We start from the raw sequence: 21,928 nt of genomic DNA, 5'->3' as shown, positions 1-21,928 counted from the left end.
GATCATGAACCTGTCTTGTATTCTTCTAGAGGAGAAAATTTTGTGTGGCTGAGACTATGAGCAGAAACTTTCCTCCCCAAACACACACTTACATTTACCCAACACATTTTGTTAGACTAGGAGTCAAATAAAGTCTATTCAATAACCAAGTGTTGCAAGTTAAAAAGAGGGGACAGAGAGAGATAATAAAGTCTGTGGTATTCCTTCCTCACCAACAACCAATTCTCCAATTCTTTGATACCAACTGGATGTCCAACGATTCAATCTTGACACTATCTAAATAAAACTAGTGTCAGATCCCATGAGTTAAAGAGCTCAGTCCAACAGGACTGCCCCTACTTCAAATGCCAGCTGCAAATGGGCTTCCCAGTCTACCCACTCTTCTGTCCAACAACCTACAAGTTTAGGGGGGTGTGTCCTATGACTCCCCTCTCAGGTTTGATAATTTGCTAGAATAGCTCACAGAACCTAATCTGAAGTAATCCTTTTTTCTTTTTATGTTCTGTTTTTAAAAACCTTTTCCTTTCTGTAGCCCTTTGGAGTTCCCATCTACTTGCTAAATAGGATGCTTGTCAAATCATGAATCATTCAATAAAGTCAGTTAGATCTTTAAAATTTATTTGGTTGGTTTTTGTTTTTTAACACTGATTTATTTTAAAGAATACAACTCAAGAATAGCCAAATGGAAGAGATAAATAGAGCAGGGCATGGAACGGCGGGCACATAACTTCTATGCCCTCTCAGGGCGCACCACCTTCCCAGCACCTCCATGTGTTCAGCAACCCAGGAACTTCCCAAACCTCATTGTTTAGGGATTTTTATGGAGGTTTCATTATGTAGGCATGATTATTAAATCACTGGCCATTGGTAATTGAACTCAATCTCCAGCTCTTCTCCTTTCCTTGGAGGTCAGGAGATGGGGTGGAAAGTTCTAACCCTCTAATCGTGGCTTGGTCTTTCTGGTTACCAGCCCACCCTGAAGCAATCTAGGGACCCCAGCCAGGAGTCATCTCATTGCCTTACAAAAGACACTCATCACTCAGGAAATTCCAACAGTTTTAGGAGCTCTATGCCAGGAACCAGGGACAAAAACCAGATGTTTATATTTTATTGTATCACACAATCAAACCCACAGCTTCTCTTTCCCTGATACAGAGGCTTCTTGGCTAGGCTATTCAATTCAATCTGTCCTTTCAGGCTTCATTGTCTAAACAAAGACCATATATATTTCTATTATACCATACAAGGTTATAAGACTTCTACCAACATATTGCTCAGAAGGGCAATTTCTTATTGAGTTTACCCTGAAAATCTTGTCTCTCTGCCTCTTCAGTGCAGTAGATGTGGTTGGTCCTAGTCAAAGTCTAGACAAGCTATGTATTAATTTACAGAAGAAAGTTTTCTTTTTCTGTGATATGAATGAACATGTCTTCCATCCTGATATCATCTTATAATGTCAGAATACATAGAAAGCCAAAATAACAATCAAAAGATTGCTTTGAGGGCGAGAAATTGGAACAAAAGAAATGGATAGCCTTCAGGGCTATTTTCCTGGTTCTGGTGGTTTCTGGAGAATCACCTCTGCTCCATTATGGAGTGCATTTCCCCAGTGACTGAAAAATTCATGTATCCAGGATTTATTGTCTCTCTTTCTAGGTGGTACTGAATAAACACTGCCAGCATCAGGCTTTTGTACTTTATTCTTCTATGCTGACCAGCCACACCTTCTCTTCTTATGCTCTTTATCCAAACAGGGTAATTTATAATTTGTGTTGCTATAATTAAGAAATTACAGACTGTCGACTGAAAAAAATGCACAACCTAAAAGTTGAGAATTATGTTTTGTTCGGCGGCTTTATTGAGGACTAAAGCCTGAGATGGCAGCCTCTCAGATAGCTCTGAGGGACTGTTCCAAAGAGGTAAGGGAGGAGCCGGGGATATATATAGGAGTTTTTGTTAAAAAAAAAAAAGAACACAAACATGTAGTTGAACATCAAAAGATTACTGCTAATCACAAAAATCAGACATCTCAAGTTAATGAATTTAGTGCCTTTCTACGTAGGGGAAGATGCAAGAGTCTGGGCTCAATGAAATCATTCCTTTGATATGCATCTTAACTACCTAGCGCCAGTATCCTGTTTTTCTCCTTCCTGTATTTCCCTCAGGGTGCACCATTGGGGTGGGGGACAGCTGCAGCGACTGATGACTTGACTGCAGGCAACAGTCTTTGTCCACAAATCTTATTACTAATACTGTTTTCCTGAGATATCATCCTACCCACCTTGGAGTCTTGAGTGTTCCTAACTCTTAAACTATAGACTTAAACACAGTCTCATGGAGTTGCCCTTCAGTTGTCTCACCATATCTTCTAGTTGTGGGTTCACAGTGCTTCATGCATTTCCAAGTTAATAATAATAGGCATTGCTTATTGAGGGTCTCCCATATGCCTGTGTTTCAGTTAGACACTTTCAGCCTAAGGGAATAGAGATACACAGATTAGCTCAAGAAAGGACGGGTGAGAAGAGAAGGACTACTGTAGATAAGGGATGAGAGGGCTGCTTGGGAGCCAAGGATGGAAACCAAACTTTGACACAGTCTCAGAAAGAAGATGCTCTAAGGAGCTCAGTAGCAAAACGCTGAGAATCTTCTCTCAAGTATTCCACCATTAAAGAAACTCAAATACTTTCAAAATGTTTTTTCTACTCTCCTCTTGCTGGCCTCTTTGGCTTGTATTTCATGTATTGTTTCCCTTGATCATAGTTTGTGGTATTCATAACTTAATTTTGTAATGTTCCCTCATTATCTGGACTATATCTCATTATCTCTCCCAATTCTGTTATTCCACTGCTGACAGTTAAATCTCTTGATATTTTCCAAATTAAAATTTCCAAAAGCAAGTACTTGATTGGTTCAAACCATCTTTCTTAGGCATGTTTCTTTTACACCAAGCTAATTTCTGGGTGCTTTGATTCAGATGCTTGCTCACAATCCCAGGAGCCTCAGCCAATGACGATATTGCTATAAGGTATGTATATCTTGGCTGCTGAAGACCAATTCATCTACAGGGACAATGAGAAGAACCATCTTCCTTGGCAAAGCAGGAGCCATGGTCAGCCAACTTATTTAAGTATCTTGATAAGGAAATTGCATGCATTAACTCACTTAATCATCCCAACAAATATCTATGGGGTAGATATTATTATCCTCACTTTGCAGAAAGCCCCAAATCATGCAGCTTGTAAGTGGCAGAAAAAAGTACTCCCATAGAGATTATTATGCTTTAAATGTCCCCAAAGCCCATAGTTTAATAGCTCAAGTATTTTTTGAGGATAAAGATTGGTATCATCTAAGGGTAGAAACAAGGTGTTCTCATGGCCTTTGAACACACAGTAAAAGTGCATTCTATAACAAAAGTTAACATTTTCTAAGTGCTTTCTATGGACCAGGTTATTGTTCCTAGTGTTATAAATAGATTATTTCCTTGAATCTTCCTAATAACCCTATGACATAGATGGAATTATCATCCTCATTTTATGGCTGAAAACTGATACACAAAAGGAAACAGGTTCAGACAAAGAAAGTGACCCATTGTTAATGACACCTGTGACTCCAATCCAGGTTGATTAAATTCAAACACTTATAAGAGGCAAGAGTGAATGAGAAGGACTTCTCAAAGTTTGCCCCTTTTCCACTGAAGGCAGGACAGTGGTAATGTTTTTTTATTAAGGGAAGGATTACATATTAGCGATAACTTCATGGCCATAAAAACTGAGCTAAATAGAATCACACAAGAAGTTTGAAAATCACTTTTTCTGTATATATTCTCCTCCACCTTTTCTTCTCCCTTTATCCAAAAACCACCCCACCCCCCGCAAAGGGTAGCTAATTATTTTTCTGAGAAGGTTTTAATGTATTTTCATATGTATCAGGGTCTGCTTCTGAAATGATAAGAAAAGTCTGATGCCCAGGGGGCACAGATACTGACCACGAATCAGGAAGAGGACATGACTTGCACAAGAGTGATGACAGCTGCTGGAGAGCAGAACCTGTGTGAAATTTTGGTGGAAAGGGATTTCCATTCTCTCACTGTCCATCACATTCCCTGTAAGATTCATCCAACGTCATCTGTGATCAGAAATGACAGTCAGTCAGTTCAGTCTTTATTGATCATCAACAGGTTGCCTGCCAATGACTAGGTATTGAAAGAGAAAGACAAATGACCCAAAATCTGAAAAAGACATATTTCATCCCAGAAAATCCAGCAGATAATGGGAAAAAGTTATCCTGTCACAGAAAGGAGAAAGAGAAAGGCTATGCTAAATAGTCTCTCCTTCCTCTGGCTCCCAGTGCTTTGCTGTGCCTTTAACTTAATTCTTGTTACTGGCTGTCTTAGTGCCTAGTTGCTCATGTGCATATCTGTCACCCTCACTAGACTGTGAGCTCCTTAAGACCAATGTCCATGTGCCTAGATCAGAGCAGATATTCAATTAATATTTTCTGAATAGAAGTTTTAGTATTTTCTCTTGATATATAGGAAGCAAAATCAGGATATAGAGAATAGTCTTACCCATGATTGTTCGAAGAGTCAATGAAACTCCAGTCTGCTTGCAATAAAATATCCTACACTTCCCAGTTTGGGAAGTCTTTATCTCGCCTTGAGGAGCTGAGTTCTAAGGCATCCGCATTGCTGGGCTCTTTCTTAGTTCCTTCCTCCTGACTTCTCCTTTTCCAGAGTGTGACAGTAAAATATGAGCAATGTGGGGACAACTTTCCTGGGTTTCCTTTCTCCATTTCATACATTTCATATGAGGCCATCTGCTGGTGGGGAGGTAATGACTTCTGCCTTAGACACTTTTTCTATGTTTCTTATGGATCTGAATATGACCTGTGGCAGGAAGGGAGAAGGAATGAAATGAAGCCAGTTATTGTTCCAATTTTTTTGCTGATTTTAAACCTGAATAGGTTTCACTTCATCTTCCACTTCTTTTCCCCATCTTCCTTTCACAATCTTTCCCGTTTCTAAAATGCAATGAAACAGGTGCCAAAGAGAAGGTGGTCATGGGTGGGGTCAACGTTGGTAGCATTTTAGATGTTTCTAGTACGAATAGCAATGGGAGAGTTTATCTAGTCTAATAACCTCATTTTGCATATAAGACTGCCAAAGCCCAGGGTGTTCAAATGACTTGCCCAAGATTATTCTCATGGTGAGAATAGGTTGGAGAGAAGAAAATAAAACCATTGTCTTTTGTTCTCAGTTCAGTGCCTTGTTGCTATGGAACACTTTGTTGCGGAAAATAAAATGAGTGGTAGATATATCAGTTTTATTGCCACCTCAGATCTACCACAGAGCTTTGGACAAACAGAGGTTAATAATACTTTACTTGTATAAAGGCAATATCCCTTGTTCATCTGGAGTTTTAGCAAAGATTTATTTGTCATAATCTGGGGTGGGGAACATTTTACTTGTCAGTATTTTAACGAGTTGAACACAGCAGGATTAATTTTCTTGCATGATAAAAACTGCTTCAGCTTTCATACACAGAGTTAATTGGTCAGTGTTTTCTTCCTGAGGTTTCACTGTATGATTGTTTCCATTTTTAGCTTTTTATACCTTGGGTTCAGTAATGATGGTAATAAATGCTTCCCATGACTTTGCAGAGTTACCTACATATCCCTGGAGCTGTACTCTGAGAAGGGAATTTAATTAGCTATTATACATTCAAGTAATGGACAGTTGAGCAGTAAAAGCAAGTCTCAAGCCATGAATGGCCTCATCTAGTGTCATCTAGTGAAGTTAATTTAGTAGACATATGGGATGAGCAAGCTTTGGTAAGTTGTGTTAACTTTGATATGTTATGTAGGTGTTTTATTCACAGGTACTTAGCATCCTTAGCTATGGTAGACAGAATAGTGAAGGTATTTCACTTTCAGCCTTTCTAGGAGTTTAGATTAAGAAGAACTAGAAATTAAATATTAAAGCAAAATTCAAATGGCTTGATCGCTCTCTTCTTATATTCTAAAGTTTGCTCCTGAGCTGAGAGAGTTGCTCTGAAGCAACAGTTTTCAAACTACGTACTGTTCAGTCCCAGAGGTTGCTTGAATGGGGCTCAGAGGTGAAAGTTAGTAGGAGGATGTGGAATGAAGAGACCTGAATGGGTAGGGCTTCAGGGCTCTAACCTGTGCTTTAAGCAGATAGAGCTGTTCCTTTCCTTCTTTCCTCCCTCCCTTCCTCCCTTCTTTCCTTCCTTCCTTCCTTCCTTCCTTCATTCCTTCCTTCCTTTTCCTCCCTTTCTTCCTTCTTACCCTCCTTCCCTCCTTCTCTCCTTCCCTTTTTCCCTCCCTCTTTAACTATTTTCCAAAGTGGCTGATTGTATCTTATTGTGATTTTAATTTGCATGTCCATATTCATTAAGCATCTCTTCATGAGTCTATTTGCTTTCAGGAAGTGTCTACTAATATATTTTGTTCATTTTAAATTGAATTATTCAAATTATTATTATTGACTTATATGAGTTGGCAGATATATGTATAAATAATATTTTCACCCCTTCTTAAGCTTGACTTTTCATTTTCTTAAGAGTGCCTTTTGAAGAGGAGGTGTTTTTAAATTTTATGAAGTTCAGTACATCAATATTTTTTCTTTTATGATTCATACTTTTCGTGTCCTCCTTAAGAAAAACCTTACCTAACTTAAAATCACAAAAACTTTACATTTTCCTTTGCTTACTTCTAGATGTTTTATAGCTTTATGATCCATTTTTCTATGTAAGGTGAGGTAAGGGTTGAAGGTTCTCTTTTTTTTTCTATAGGTATATCTAATTTTTCCAGCACTATTTCTTGAAAAAACTGTCCCTTCCCAATTGAATCACCTTAACGTCTTTGTCCAAAACCAATTGGCTTTATACATAGAGTCTATTTCTTGATTTTCTACTGTTCTACTAGCCTTACACCAGTATCACACAATCTTCATCATTGTCACTTTACAGTAAGTCTTGAAATCAGGTAGTATAAGTATCCAACTTTGGTCTTAAAAATTTTAGGACTACTCTGGATCTTTTTTATATTCATATGCATTTTAGAATCAGCTAGGCAATTTCTACAGAGATGCCTGCTGAGATTTTTATTTTGATTGCTTTGAATCTATAGGTCACTTTGGAGAGAAATGGTATCTTAACATTACTGAATCATCCTATCCATAACCATGGTATATCTATCTTCTTTAATTTCTCTAGGCAATGTTTTTTAGTTTTCACTATGTAGGCCTTACACATATTTTTGTTAAATTTTACCCTAAGTACTTTTTGTTTTTTAATGTTACTGTAGATGATGTTTTAAAATTTTCCATTTCTAAGTGTTTATAGTTACTATATAGAAATATTATTTATTTTTGCTTGGAGACCTTGTATTCTGCAACCTTAATAAATTCACATATTTGTTCTGGTAGTTTTTATATAGATTCTCTAGGATTTTATATGTACATGCTTTTGTCATCTGCAAATAAATACAGTTTTATTTTTTCCTTTCCATCATTAATTTCTTTTGTTTCCTTTTCTTGCCTTCTTGTACTAGCTAGTTCTTCCAACCATTGTTGAATAGAAGTGGAAAGAGTGGAAGTTCTTGCCATGTTTCTTATCTTAGGGGGAAAGCATTCATTCTCTCACCATTAAGTATGATGTTAAGTTTTTTATAGATGCTTGCTATCAGTTTGAGGAAGTTTCCATCTATTCTTAATTTGCTGAGAGGGTTTAACATGAGTAGGATTGGATTTTATTGAATACTTCTTTAGATCTATTTAAGTGGTCATATATTTTTTCTTTTATTCTGTTAACATAGTGAATTGCAATGATTTTTTTTTTGTATGTTAAACCAACCTCACATTCCTAGAACTACTTCCTTTGATCACTATGACTATATATATATATATATATGATATATATGATATATTTATAATTTTAATATATATATTTTGTTAATGATTTTTGCATGTATTTTCATGAGAGATATTGGTCTTTGATTTTGTCTGTTTATAATATTGTTTTCTGGGTTTTGGTATCACGGTAACATTGGATGAATAGAATGTGTTGGGAATTATTCATTCTCTTCTATTTTCTGGAAGAATTTGTGTTAAATTGGCATTATATCTACCTTAAATGTGTGACATATTTCACTAATTGAAGCCTCCTAGGTCTGAAGTTTTCTGTGTGGAAATGTTTTTCATTAAAAATTCAATTTCTTTAAAAATATAGGACTATTCAGAAATTAAATATGTGCCATCACTATCTCATTTTCCCATACAATACTTATGGCATAAACTCTGTTTCTTCTTTAGTGAGCTTTGGTAGTTTATTTCTTTCAAGATATATGTCTATTTCATATAAGTTGTCAAAGTAATTATAGTGCAGTTATTTATAATATGTCCTTATTATCCGCTTAATATCTTTGGATGAATATTTATAAATTCTTCATTCAGCACATGCTTCATGCAGAGTACTTAACTATGGGGTACAGAACTAACATTTCTCATCACGAATCCCCTAATAATTCCAATTTTTTGCCAATAAAAAATATCTGGTCATAAGTCAAGCTAATGACTCACCTTTTGAACTAATAGGGAAGAGGAGGAAGCCAGGCTCTAAGAAGTAAGGAACTCCCAACCAGGAATTGTTAAGACCTGGCCTGTGGAAGAGATGGCGCACTAGTGGAACCATGTACAGTACAATGGTTAGTGGTAAGGAGGGTGTGCTTAATCCAAGTTGTTTATATCAGTGAAAGGTTCTAGGTGGACAGTGATATTACAAGTGGGTGGGCCTCTGTTTTATGAATTACAGGATCTGTCTTTTCAGGAGAGATTTTTAGACAGAGACTGACAGGTAGAAGGGTAAGACAAGTTCCAGGCAAGTTGTCAGGATCCTAGTCCAGTGGGTTTAGATGAGGGTAGGAAACTGAATCCAGCATGAAATGGCTCAGAGATTAGTCATGGCCGGAACTTATACATACCAGCTTCTAAGGTTCATTTCATGTCAGAGTCCCCTTAATTATTCAACATCTCTTATTAGTCTCCTTCAGTGGCAGAAATAGAATTAAGTATAAATCCAAGTGATCTTCTATTATGTGAAAACCGTACCAAATACAAGAGATTGCCCTAGATCACATCAGTCTCTCCTACCTTCCAGCTTGTCTGAATTTTTGTCTAAGCCATTTGTCCAGGACTTCATGTTTGCTGTTCCCTATGTTGTTAGCTCTTTATATACATTTTGTTGCTTCAGAAGGATTGTGAACCTGGTTTGTGTTGTATAACCATAGAATGTCCAGTTTGGGAGCAATTTTAATAGCCACATAGTCCCTGAATTATTCATCGTTATGGATATGTTCTTTTTCACCCTTCCTTTTCCTACCCTCTCAGTCAAGCAGAGGAAGATGTGTAACCTTGAGGAGAATCATCATTGTTAAAGCTGGAATGAAAAAGTAAATTCAAAATTATTGTTCTGTTTTTCTGACCTCCAGAATTGATTCTTGAAATTCAAAATAGGAGGCTCTGAAAGGATCATGAAACGGAGTTTATGCCATAAGTATTTGATGTGAAAATGATATGGTGATGGCACATATTCTTGGAGGAGGTTGGAGGGTGCAGCGATAAGAGAATCAGAACTAGGGGGACCACATAGAGAGAAATGAAGACAGTATTGTGTGCCAGCTGAGCACCATGAGGGACTGACTCTGGTTATAGAAAAGTCGAGTTAATACTTGAAGTCCACTCATTGCCATTGAATGAACCTCCCTTACACACCACCCACAATAAGGAGCTACTTTTGGTTCCTATGAGGTGAGGATCTCCCATTGACAGATGTGTGTGCATGGCTAGGAGATGTTCCACACCATTGTCCAAGATGTTGCTGAGAATCGTCTAAACATCCTACTGTTACTTCTGTCTCAGTGGCCCAGGATACCTATAAATTAACCGCCCCCCCCCAAAAAAAAGACTGTGGCATCTTGAAGAAGCCACATTTGTGTTACTGAACCAAACTTGGGTTCACTCGCCTGGACACAGTAAAGCCAGTCTACTGACAGTGGGTTTTGGTGAAAGAAACTGCAGTGTTTATTGCAGGGTGCCAAAGCAAGGAATCCAGGGCAGCTAGTGCTCAAAATACCTGAACTTCCCAGTGGGTTTCAGGAAATAATTTTTAAAGGCAAGATAAAGAAGGGGAGTCACATGGTATGAGACCAGCTCATGCACAATTCTCTGATTGGTTGATGGTGAGGTAACAGAGCAGTGTCACACTATCAATCTTCAGGCTCCAGTAGGTCTGGGGGCTATGTGCTCATGGTCATCAGATAGTTAATTCCTTCCATTTGGTGAGAGTTTTAGCATCTGCGAAACAACTCAAGAAGCATACATCAGATACTGTTATCTAGGTATTTCAGAGAGGAGTTAAAGCAGAGGATATGTGGGAGGGGGGTCTGTCCATGGTAGGCCCCACAGGACTCTGCTTGGTTACAATTGGATGGGAAAATCTGTCTATTCATTCCCTTCTCCTGATTAAACTGCTCCAGTTCCTTCAGTGATGCTTATGGTGGGGGAGGGGAAGGCAGGGTGAAATAAGCATTTATTGAATACTATAAGACAGGCACAAAGTGTTTTAAGTGAATTTTTAAATTTAATCCTGAGAACAAGTTCATGATTTAAGAAATTAAAAAAAGAAATATATATGTATGTATATATGTACACATACATACATATACAGATATCCATTCTAGTTAATTACCTATAAATATGTTCCTCTGGGTATATTGTTTTTAAAGTGGAATATTAATACTTTTATTGTTATTTTTTACAGCCCAAGTGACTATCGGTGTCCTAAGTGTCATGACACTCAAATACATTGTTGTTATTGTTGTTGATGATGATAATGATGATGAAGACATTGAAGAATCCACAGTAGGACCATCATGACTTTTATGGTATGTATGTCTCAGTTTTATCACTTAACATTGTACCTCTAATGAACACTGATTGCAGTCAACTCTGCAATTATGTTAGAACTCTTTAGAATAATCCTAAATAGTATCAAGAACTACTATAGAGAGTCTTCTGATGATCTATATAAAAGGCAGAAGGCTGGTTAGGGATTTTTTTCCACTTGATTGTTACCAGTGCTGTCTTATTCAAAGGGTGACATGAAGAATTTGTTTTGAGGAGCAGATCTTAACCTAAATCGATGGCTAAATTATGCCTTTGCTTCGTTGCTGTTGTCAACTGAAAAAAAATTCACAACCTAAAAGGTGAGAATTATGTTTTATTTGGTGGACAAAACTAAGGGCTTAAGCCTAGGACACAGCCTCTCAGATAGCTGAGATACTCCAAAAAGGTAAGGGAGGAGCCAGGATACATAGGAGCTTTTGCAAGAAAGACCAGGTAGTTGGAACTTCAAAAGATTACCATTAATTAAAGAAAACCAGATATTTCAAGTTAAGGAATTTAGTGCTTTTCTGTGTATGGGAAGATGCAAGAGTCTGGGCTCACTGTAATCATTCCTTCGATAACGTTGCACCTTAGCTATCTAGGGCCAGTATCCACATTTTTTCCCATCCTGAGTCCTCTCAGGGTGTAACACTGGGGGTGGCTGCAGCGGCTGAGGACTTGGCAGTGGGCAGCTCGTTTATCTCCATCCTGAGTTCCCTCAGGGCTCACTGTCAGTGGTGGCTATAGTGGCTTGATGGCTGTAACATCCTTTGTTTACTGATATGGCAGGTAATATTTTTTTTCCATTGAAACCACAATCTATCCAATCATGGGAAGCTATTGCTTTACCCCAACTAAGTCCAGAGTAAATAAGACTATCCACTGAAGATGGCAATATTAAATACATGATTTGAGCGAGTTTCTTTTCATGTTGTGTGTGTGTTGTTTTGTTTCCAAGGTGTGCCAGGCAGCTCTAACAATCATCCTATCTAATGAACAGAAGTAGGTTAGAGATTTAAATTAAAATCAATATTGCACTTAGCTCTCCCTATTCTAGTCCTTACTTCCTGATGTTTGTTTTTAAGCAATGTGGTGGGGCAGCTTCTGTTGTTTTCAGGAAGGACTAGATCTGGGCAAAATTGTGAAGTAGGCTTAATGTGAAATTCCTTCAGAGGCCCCAAGCTTCCCTTCAGAGCTCCTGGATCCTGCTACCTTCTGTCATTTTACAACCACAAGCCCCTACTGTAGGGCTCTATTAGGCTTTACTTACTTAAAATTATCTCAGACTCAAGAGAGAATGTTGACATTTCCTCCCCCTGCCCCATCAAAATCTTCTCCTTCGGGCCCACTGCATTACAGCCTAATCAATTTGATGAAGTAAATGAAACAGAGGTATTAGTGGCTGGGAATGACCTAAATTAACCTTCTCAGGTAATTTTGTGCATTTTGGGATTGATACATATACACTATTGATACTATGTATGAAATAGACAACTGATGGGAATATACTGCATAGCACAGGGAGCTCTACTTAATGTACTGTGGTGTCCTAAATGGAGGGGATATATGTATATGTATGGCTGATTCATTTTGCTGTTCAGTAGAAGCTAACAGAACATTGTAAAGCAACTATACTCCAGTAAAAATTATTTTTTTAAAAAAAGAATGCTATTGCTTTTATCAGTGAGAAAATTGAGCTACCAAAATGTGATTCTGTATGGAGAGAGTGAACTTTCCTCAGGGACACCTAACACTCATACTGTGTAGGTGTCCTCATGCCGGCCAGGAGAAAGTCATGTCGGCGTAGGTCAGCACCTTAACTTTATTCTGAGGCCACAGACCACAGTCTTAAATTAAGCTAGCTTTTTGACAAATGAGGTGCCAATCCTTTACCACTTTAGTGTTTTCAAGAAATAGGAGGAAAATGATAAATATGCCAAACTTTAGTTCTGAGAAACATGTCAGAATAAACAATTTTGAAAATAAAAGTATCATTGTGCTTGCATTGCTGGGCTGCTATTTCTAAAAAGCACAGTTTACACAGGTAATGTGTTACAGCGTGACACAAAAGTTCTGGCCCTGAGGCCTTCTTTAGGGTGCTGGGGAAAGAATCAAAGAGCTCTGTTTGAAGAAGAAGAACTTCATTGTCAAGAAAATGAAAAAAAGGCACAGAACTAAGATTAAAAAGAGGAGAATTAAGAAGTAACATTACTTCCACAAATTTAGTTCAAGCCACTTACCCAAAATACCACTGGGAATGTCAAAATATTTATGCTTTATATTTCTTTTTACTAGTCTAGAAAAAATAGTAATTTTCAGTTGTTTTATCTCACTCATTCAGCAACAATTACCCTAACTTGACAGAGAAACAGGCCTACCTGCATTTATATTCTTAATTTAGGGATTAGGAAAAAGGAATATTAATTAATCCAGGCATCACACACTTGAAGCCTGCTATGTAGAGTATGGTTGGCTTTATCATGAGGATCAGAGGCATGGGGTTGACTAGAAATATGAAGAAGACAATTCTCACTTTTGAAGAGCCATAATCTAATGAGAGAGGAATAGACAAAAACAAAGAGTTCTAGCACCGTGAGGTGAGTGTCATGATAAAGACAGGTAGAATATGAATGAGAATGTAGGGGAGGAACAGGGAATCTCTAGGAAATGACTGTGGTACTTCAGTGACCAACCAGGTTTCATGTACAATCTCTAGAGAAGCATTATGTAACAGCTTGACCTCCTTTTATTCAACTTAAATTTCATTTAGAACTTTAAGGAAGCTGATGCAAATTGGCAAGACATAACCAGCACCTGCTTGGCACTTTGTTAACTGGGGAAAGAGTTAGGTAATCTAATTTATTTTGGTTATACCACCTATATTTTTTGCCTTTTGGGAGGTCTGACGTTCTCTGCCAGCGTTCAGTGGGTGTTCTGTAGGAGCAGTTCCATGTGTAGATGTATTTCTAATGTATCTGTGGGAAGGAAGGTGATCTCTGCGTCTTACTCTTCCACCATCTTCTTCTCCCACCTATATTTTTTGCAATAGGATGGAAATGGATAAAACAAGTTTCCTTACTTGTGTATGTTTTCATTGAATTCAGAGTTATTTCCATGTGTACTTTTTCAGGATTGGCATTTTCAAATGGGTAGCTCTGGGATCATGCTTTTCTTTAAAGCCTGACACCCAAGTAGAAGTCAACTCTAGAACTAATGGGCAGAAGGTACAAAAAAAGAGCAGATTTTTGTCCTAATGTAAGAAAGAAATTTCCATAGACTGTGTCCTCCATAATGGAATGAATGGACTCTCCAGGAAATAATCCCTGTATTAGACATGCCCAAACATGTGAAAGAAAGTTTCCTCTGCTGGGTGAGAGTTTGAGCTTGATTGTCTTTAAAGACCCTTTCAATTCTAAGTTTTATGAACAGTTCTCTCTTCTAAGTTTAGGTCTCTGGCTTAACCTGGGTTCCATAGCAAACAAAGGCTGAGACGAAGCTTATTTACCAAGGTTTTACTGTAAGGTGCATTTCCACGGCCATCAGTGAGAGGGAAAAAGGGATGTAATCCAAGAAAGAGGGAAAAGCATATTCAAGGTGTTGCCCTACCAAGCTGGCCACATCTTCACAAGAAACACAGCTGTGGCTTGACTAGGTAAAATGTCTTCCAGAGAGGCTGGGCAGAAACACCATGCCTCACTTCACTCTGATGGAGGGTGGGAGGAAGAGGCTGGCTTCTTCCCATGTCCTAGTTCTTACTAATCAAAGTTTGTCCCATGGGATGTTGACCTTCCTGCACTTTTAGGTTGTGTTTCCTGGCCCTTCAGAATAGCTGCTAGAAAAACTAGTGTAGTTATTTCTTTGTATCTAGAAGTTGTTGGGGGAGCCATAGTCTGTCTCGCTGGGTGAGGTCAGGTGAGATGGAGACTTTGCCTCTCCTGGCCCTCACCCCCAAGGGAAGCTGAAAAAGCCTAAAATACTAAGAGGCTAGGCTAGGTGGCAGCAGTCAGAGCTCTCCATTGAGCAAGTGGTCAACCAGTGGAGCTGAGCAAATCTGAGGAGGCACATAACCTAGATTCAGCAGAGTATCCTATCTTAAAGCCTATTTCCAATGCAGACTTTCTCCTGAGTTTGAGCTTTTTCCTCTACATTAAAACTTAGGCATATGTTGTAGAGACAGGAGCAGAAATGAGAAAAACAGCATGAATTAACCAAACACAAAGAAAGAAGTACTGAATAGAAAGATTTTTATAAGACAGAAACAAAAAAGTATTTAAAACAAGGAACAGTTTTGGAAGTGCAGCTTTATCTGAACCCTTTCTCTTCATTCTTCTCTATCCTCCCATGAATGTCACAATTCCAAGGGAAATGCATTTTTCATGTACTGAGGTGCCTGTGAACTTTAGTTCCTGGTGTTGGAGTGCAGTACCTCCAGGACTCCACCAGGATCACAGCATGGGATCTGCATGCCTGAAGTGGGTTGGGACTCCGAGGGCTTTTCCAGGGAACTTTTGAGCTGCTCTTGCAGAGTTGTGGTTGGGCAGGAAGGTTGGCTGACTGGCTAAGATCTTACTTTTTCACAGTTTAAAAAAGTTTCTAAGCCTCTCGTACCTCCCACTTCAGAGATGCTTCTGCTTTGTGACAGTTGCACAATTCTCTTCCACAGCCCAAACAGAAAACTGGCTATGAGCGAGGAATAAAAATAACTCTGTTTAGTATGGAGAACGAAACTACAGGGTAAATTCTTGTGTTGCAAGCTTCTGGCCTCTTCAATCTCAATTCCCATTCACTCCTCAACTCAGTGTCACTGAGCTCTGTCCTCACCACAGATTGAAATAGTTCTGTGACAGTCATTTAGAGCCTCCATGTTACCAAATCAGTTGGCTTCTTCTTAGTATTCATCTCCTTCAACTATTCATGGTCCTTAATATCTCTGACTATTCTTTTCAGGAATATATTTTCTCTTGTTTGGACATTATCTCTTTTTTCAGATTCTCCTCTCTCCCCTTGGAGTCCTTCATTAACTCTTCAGATGGTTTCTCTTCTTCCAGTAGCTTCTCAAGTGTTAGTTCTCCAGAAATGGTCCATGGCTCACTTTTCCTCAACTGTAGTTATAGCTTCAATGACTAGTTGAATGTCGGTGGCTCCCACATCTGCTTTTCTATCCCAGCCCTCTCTCTTGAGCTCTGGAAACTTATTATTGCACACTATTAACTGGACATTATCTCCTGGAAGCCCCATTAGATACCTCAAATTTAAGGTGTAACAAGGTCAATTCTGTCTACATCTTGCCTCCCAGATGTCTTTCCTTTCTTTCATTGTGCAGGTAAGTAAATGATATATCATCATCCACCTAACTGCCCTCAAAAATTGAGGGTCATCCTACACTTTTTTCCCTTATTCAAACATTTCTTGACCCAGGAGATAATGGAATCACTTCCCCCTTTCCTTGTCCCCATACAGTTGATGCCCTGATGCTGGCCCTCAAAATTGCCCAAATGAACCTTGAACCTTCCGCTCTGCTAAAATTTGTCCAACCTCCACACTCCTGAGATCTCCTTCTAAAACATAAATCTGATCACCTTATTCCCTGGTGCCTTTAGTCAGGTTCTTTATAGAAGTGGAGCCTGGAACAGGAGGTGAGGTGCTTGTGATTTACTGAAGGGTCCTCTCAGGAAAAACCTGTCAGGGAGGGAGCAAAGAAGATAGGAAAGGGAGAAGGGTGTGTTGTCAGATGAAGTCTAGCCTTGGTCCCATCCACAGGGGAAGGGCTCATAAGCATAAATCACAACACAGAGTTGTTCTCTCTTAAGGTAAAGGGGTTAGCCTCTTGTACCTTCAGTTAACTCCATCTTTGGCTGTGGATTGCCTGAGATTTTGGTAGGGGAGGAGGAGTGACTTCCAAGCCAAAGTGACTTGTCAGCTGAAGACAATTTTCCAAAGAGAGGCAGTTGTTAGTATTCAGCAGCCAACACGTACAGCAGCTGGAGGGAGTGAGTGCTGATTCAGTAAAAGGAACACAAAGCAGCTACTATACCATGGTTGAAGGCCTATTTTAGCTCTCCATTCAAGTAGAAGAAAATAAAAAACACTCAGCATGACCCTTCTCTGCTTGACCCTTGCCATCCTTATATCTTACCATATCTCCTCTCTGCCATTCTGATTTGAATTTTCCGTGTAGGCTGAATCTACTATATATATTCATACCCTTGCTCTTTTGCTCCTGCTGTTCCCTCTGCATGGAATTCCCTTCCTACTTTTCTGAAAAACTCCAGCTCAAATGTCACATTTGAGAAGCCATCATTGAAATTCCTAGGCAGAATTGATTACTCCTATGTCTGGTTGCCATTGTATTTTTTGTATAGCTTTGTTATAACATCTTTGAATTGTAGATATTTGTCAGAGTGCTTGTTTCTTCACTAGGTTTTTGGAAGACAAGGAATATATGTCTTTGAACCCCTAGATAATGGTCCAGCACTTTTGAACTAGCCAAAGGTCTAGTTTTTTGTAAAGACTTCATAAATGTTGGTTGAATTGAATTGCATATTTGTACACATTATGTAAGTGGCAATTGGTACATCTTTGAGGCATATAATGCCTCATAAGGTCTTCAACTATGAGATAGTTGCTGAGTTGTTTGCACTTTTGCTTACTGTTATGAATTCCTTTGATCTTGTAATGTTTATTGCACATCCTCACTCTTTTATTTCCACCTCCATTTCTTTTGTTATTCTCACTTCAAAAATATTAAAAATAGACAAGGTTCAGATTTTATGAATTAAACTTGAATGCTCCATAGAATATTGGCTACATAAATCCAAAAGACAAATCAATAATGACTGATTAAAGCAAAGAAGTATCTTTTCTGAAAGTCATATCAATCACGTGATACTGATACTGAGGGGAAAAGTTAATGAAACCTCTTGATTCTGTGACTTTGGCATAGTCAAGGCATCCAAACAATAGCTCTTTTCTTTATAGTAATTTTCATATATCTATTCACTTTTTCCCAGCTTATTCAGGCATAACTTATGTACAATAAAATTCATTCTTTTTAAGCGTACATTTTGTACACAGTCATGTAACCACCATCCCCTTCCACAACCCCTTTCCCGAAGCCCTCAATGACCTGCATTTCTAGTATCTCATATAAATACAATCATATAAGATACTTTTTGTGTTTCATTTCTTTCACTTAGCACAAAATTTTTTAGGTTAGTTCATGTTGCTGTGTGTTTAACATCTTATTCCTTTGCTGTGTGAGTATTCCACAACTTGTTTACCCATTTGACAGTTGATAAACATTTGGGTTATTTTCATTTTCTGGCTAGGATGAATAATGATACTATGAACAATCATGTACAAGTCTTTTTTGAGAACACATATTTTCATTTCTCTTGGATAAATACCTAGGAGTGAGTGAGATTGCTGTTGTCTGATCAGTGTATGCTTAACTTTGTAAAATATTGCCAAATTGTTTTCCAAAGTGCAACACCATTTTGCATTCTCAGCAGCAGTGTGGAGAATTCAAGTTGCTCAACATCGTTGTCAACACTTGGTGTGCTCAATATTTTTGACTTTGATTATTCTAGTGAGGGTATGGTTGTTTTAATTTGCATTTCTCTGATGACTAATGATGTTTCATGTACTTCATAACTATGTATATATCTTCTTGTGTGAAATGTCTGTTCAAATATTTTATCCATTTCTTGGTGGAGTAGAGAGGTTGTTTGTCTTCCTGTAATTGAGTGGCTTTTAAAATATATTTTGGACAAAAGCCCTTTGTCAGATATCTGTTTTGCAGAAGTTCTCAATTTTGATGAAGTTCTTTTTGTTGTTGTTGTTTGGTTTGATTTATGGTTTTTGTGTCTTGCTTAAGAAAACTTTGCCTAAGATGAGATCACAAAGATTTTCTCCTATGTTTTCTTCTAAAAATATTATGAAAAATTTTAGTCAAACAATAGCCATCTTTTTAATGGTTACTTTCATTTATCTATCTTCAGTTTTTAAGTATAGTGTCATTCAGAAGTACCTATTTTAAATGATCAAAAACCATATTATATAGACATACAGGGAAAGAATTTACTATTTGTTTTACAGTTGTCAAGGTTATAAAATAATATATGTGTTAAGGTAGGATTACTGAAAACAGAGTCCAGAAAGATATACATCAAAATGGAAGTGTTCATCTCTGAGTGGTAGAATTATGAGTGATATTTATTTTCTTATTTTGCTTTCCTATATTTTTTTGATTGTTTTCAGAATGTATGTATGTATATAAGTTGTATATTTTAAAATACTATTAGTATGCATAAATAATAAATAATGAAAAGGAGAGGGTAAGTTTACAGAATTAAGCTCATTTCTTGCTGCGCCTTATTTATCTGGAAAATTCAAGAAAAACAAAAAATTGTCTATGGAGCTGCAGATTTCATCTTAATATATCCATTTCTTTGACATGCCCATAGTTACTACATAGAGTTTTCATTTGTATTTTACTGAAATATCTGAAAACTATCTTCATTAACTTTGCCTTATGCTCTAAATTTTTATTCAAGTCATTATATCATAGAGAAGTGAAATAGGAAGATTTGGTTATTCTTGACTCCCTCCTCAATCTATCCTTACTCATTTCCTCCAGCTCACCCTCCTTGGAAGTAGCAAAGGCCAATGAACATTATTAAGGTTCTAAGTGGCTACAACTGTAAGAAACATAAACCATTTAATAAAAAGCCACTATACCAGGAGAGTGAGTTCTACTATCTTCCATGAGTTTTCTTCTGTGTAGATGTAGACTCCACTAGGATAGTTGATGCAATGTGATTCCTTGAACACTTGGTTTATCTATTCTATGACCACATCTGCAGGAAGAACAAAAGAATCACAGTACCAGGGAATGTCTTGATCTAGCAGTGCAATGCAATTCCCTTTATTTACAACTCAAGACAAAGTCTAAATGATCTTGAGCTTCTTCTATTGCATACATTTATTCCAAACTCCCAACAAACCTTCTTCGCATGTTCATCTGGTTAGAACATAGCTACTAACTATTATTTTCTTCATTCACATGTGGCTTTTCTCCTAACATAAGTAACAGGACTTAAGCCTGGTAACCAGCTATAGTGACTGCACAGTATAGCCTCAAAAGGGAACTCTCACTTTTGAGCTCACAGGCAGGTAATCACTCTGCAGCACCTTCTTTATCTCGTCAGCATCTCCCACTGTCTTCACTGAATTAAAACCTATTTCCACTAACTAAATCTAGTGCATTCTCCTCCAGTTCAATAGTTTTCCATTAAGGTCAATGCCAGACAATAGTTTCTAGAGGAAGGCAAGGAGAAATTGTGGGTCATGATTAGCCTCATTCTATATCTTGCAGTTCTGTAGAAGCTGGCCACAGGCCTGCAATGCCTCTCCCATTGCTGGTGGTTGAAAGGGAGAAGCACCCATACACTGCTTCAGGGAAAACAGACCTTGGCCCATCCTGCTCAGTCCATGCCTTGGCTCTTAACAAGAACATATGTTAGTAAGTATGATCTGTTTCCAAATCATTCATTCAATGGCAATGAATATCACTCATAGTGAAGGCAACCTCTAGTTACCCAAAATGCACATTAAAATTTATAGCAAGAATGCATCAAAGCAAATAAATTACCCTTTCTTCCTGCTCTGCTCTACTTCCTTAAGCATTTGTAAAAGAGCTCATTAAAACTCTTTGAAGTTGTTTATCATCTGCCTTTCTCTTCAGTTTGGAATGTATGTTTTGGTTCTATAGATTCAAGCTATGCTTTTGAAACATATACAAGCTCTCCTTGAGCAAATCCAGCTACCCAGGTTGACTTGGTCCTCCTAAACAGAGTCTGCAGTCTCGTATAGCCACATTGACCACTGAATTAAGCACTGCAACACCCCACACCGTTCCATGTCCCACACTCCTGAGCCCCTTCACTGGCCCCTTCTACTTCTATTTTCTCTAGAGAATTTATGCCCTTTAAACACACTATATAATTTAACTACTAGACATATAATTTAACTATCTACTGCTATTGTATCCTGTAAAAGGTAACCTCTAGAAGGGCATAAATCTTTGTCTTGTTCATTGATATATCCTAGGTGCCCACAGCAGCCCTGGTATGTAGCAAGCCCTCAATAAATATTTGTGGAATGAACAAACTCAAAAAATTTTGGAATGAACAAGGTCAAAGGCCCTCAGAAAGCCTCATTAGCCCTCTAGAGTCTATCTGCCTCTCAGGTGGCACAGTGTCTGAATTTCCATCATTAGAGATGTCTGCTTTGGGGTTTCTTTGTCTGTGGCTTTCTTTAGGTTATGATGCATATACATACTTCTATGTGGAAAAACATTCATCTGTCCATTCAATGACTATTTGCTGATTATACACTATGCATAAAACACTGTGTTAGGTATTTGGGGGCACAGAACTGGGTCACACTCCTTCCACCCTAAAGGCTGGCTTACATTTACTGTGTACATGATATGGTGTCACTCAAGAAAGATGCACAGAGCACTTCTCTGAGGCCAAGGACTGGTGACAGTGGCTACCTCCATCCCTAGGAGGCTCAGTGTCTCTCTGACCCTGATGATAGTACTTCTGAAAACAGGAAGAGTGATGGATGGAGGCTTCCACCCACCCATTATTCATCTTTTCATTAATTCAACATATATTGAATTTCTTCTATGTGCCAGACATTTGCTGAGTCCTGGGTATATGGCAGTGAACAAACAGGAGAGTCCTTGTCTCAAGGAGGTCATGGTTGGTATGTTGAGAACTTATATACTAAACAAGAAATGATTTCTTTTACATGTGACAAGGGTTTTGATAGGGGATATACAGGAAGATATAGAAGTATATAGAAAGGGCCCCAACTCTAATCTAGCCTAGGGGAGTAGGGCTGGTCATATGATCTATCTCCAAGAGAACCCCAGGGAACTGTGCAGGTCTGTACCTGAGC

The 21,928-nt window shown here is 38.1% G+C and overlaps 1 long non-coding RNA gene across 1 annotated transcript; it reads right to left on the bottom strand.

The window, feature by feature from the left end:
• Window positions 1–7,724: 7,724 nt before the first annotated feature.
• LOC309605626 lies at window positions 7,725–21,374 on the bottom strand. The gene is made up of 2 exons (XR_014231451.1): window positions 13,992–21,374; window positions 7,725–13,837 (listed from the first exon to the last, which is right to left on the bottom strand). It is a non-coding gene; the product is annotated as an uncharacterized lncRNA (long non-coding RNA).
• Between the last annotated feature and the right edge of the window lie 554 nt (window positions 21,375–21,928).

This window comes from Balaenoptera borealis (assembly GCF_965194805.1).
Source record: "Balaenoptera borealis genome assembly, chromosome: 1".
NCBI classification, from domain to species: domain Eukaryota; kingdom Metazoa; phylum Chordata; class Mammalia; order Artiodactyla; family Balaenopteridae; genus Balaenoptera; species Balaenoptera borealis.
This window is presented reverse-complemented; position numbering and strand designations above follow the sequence as displayed.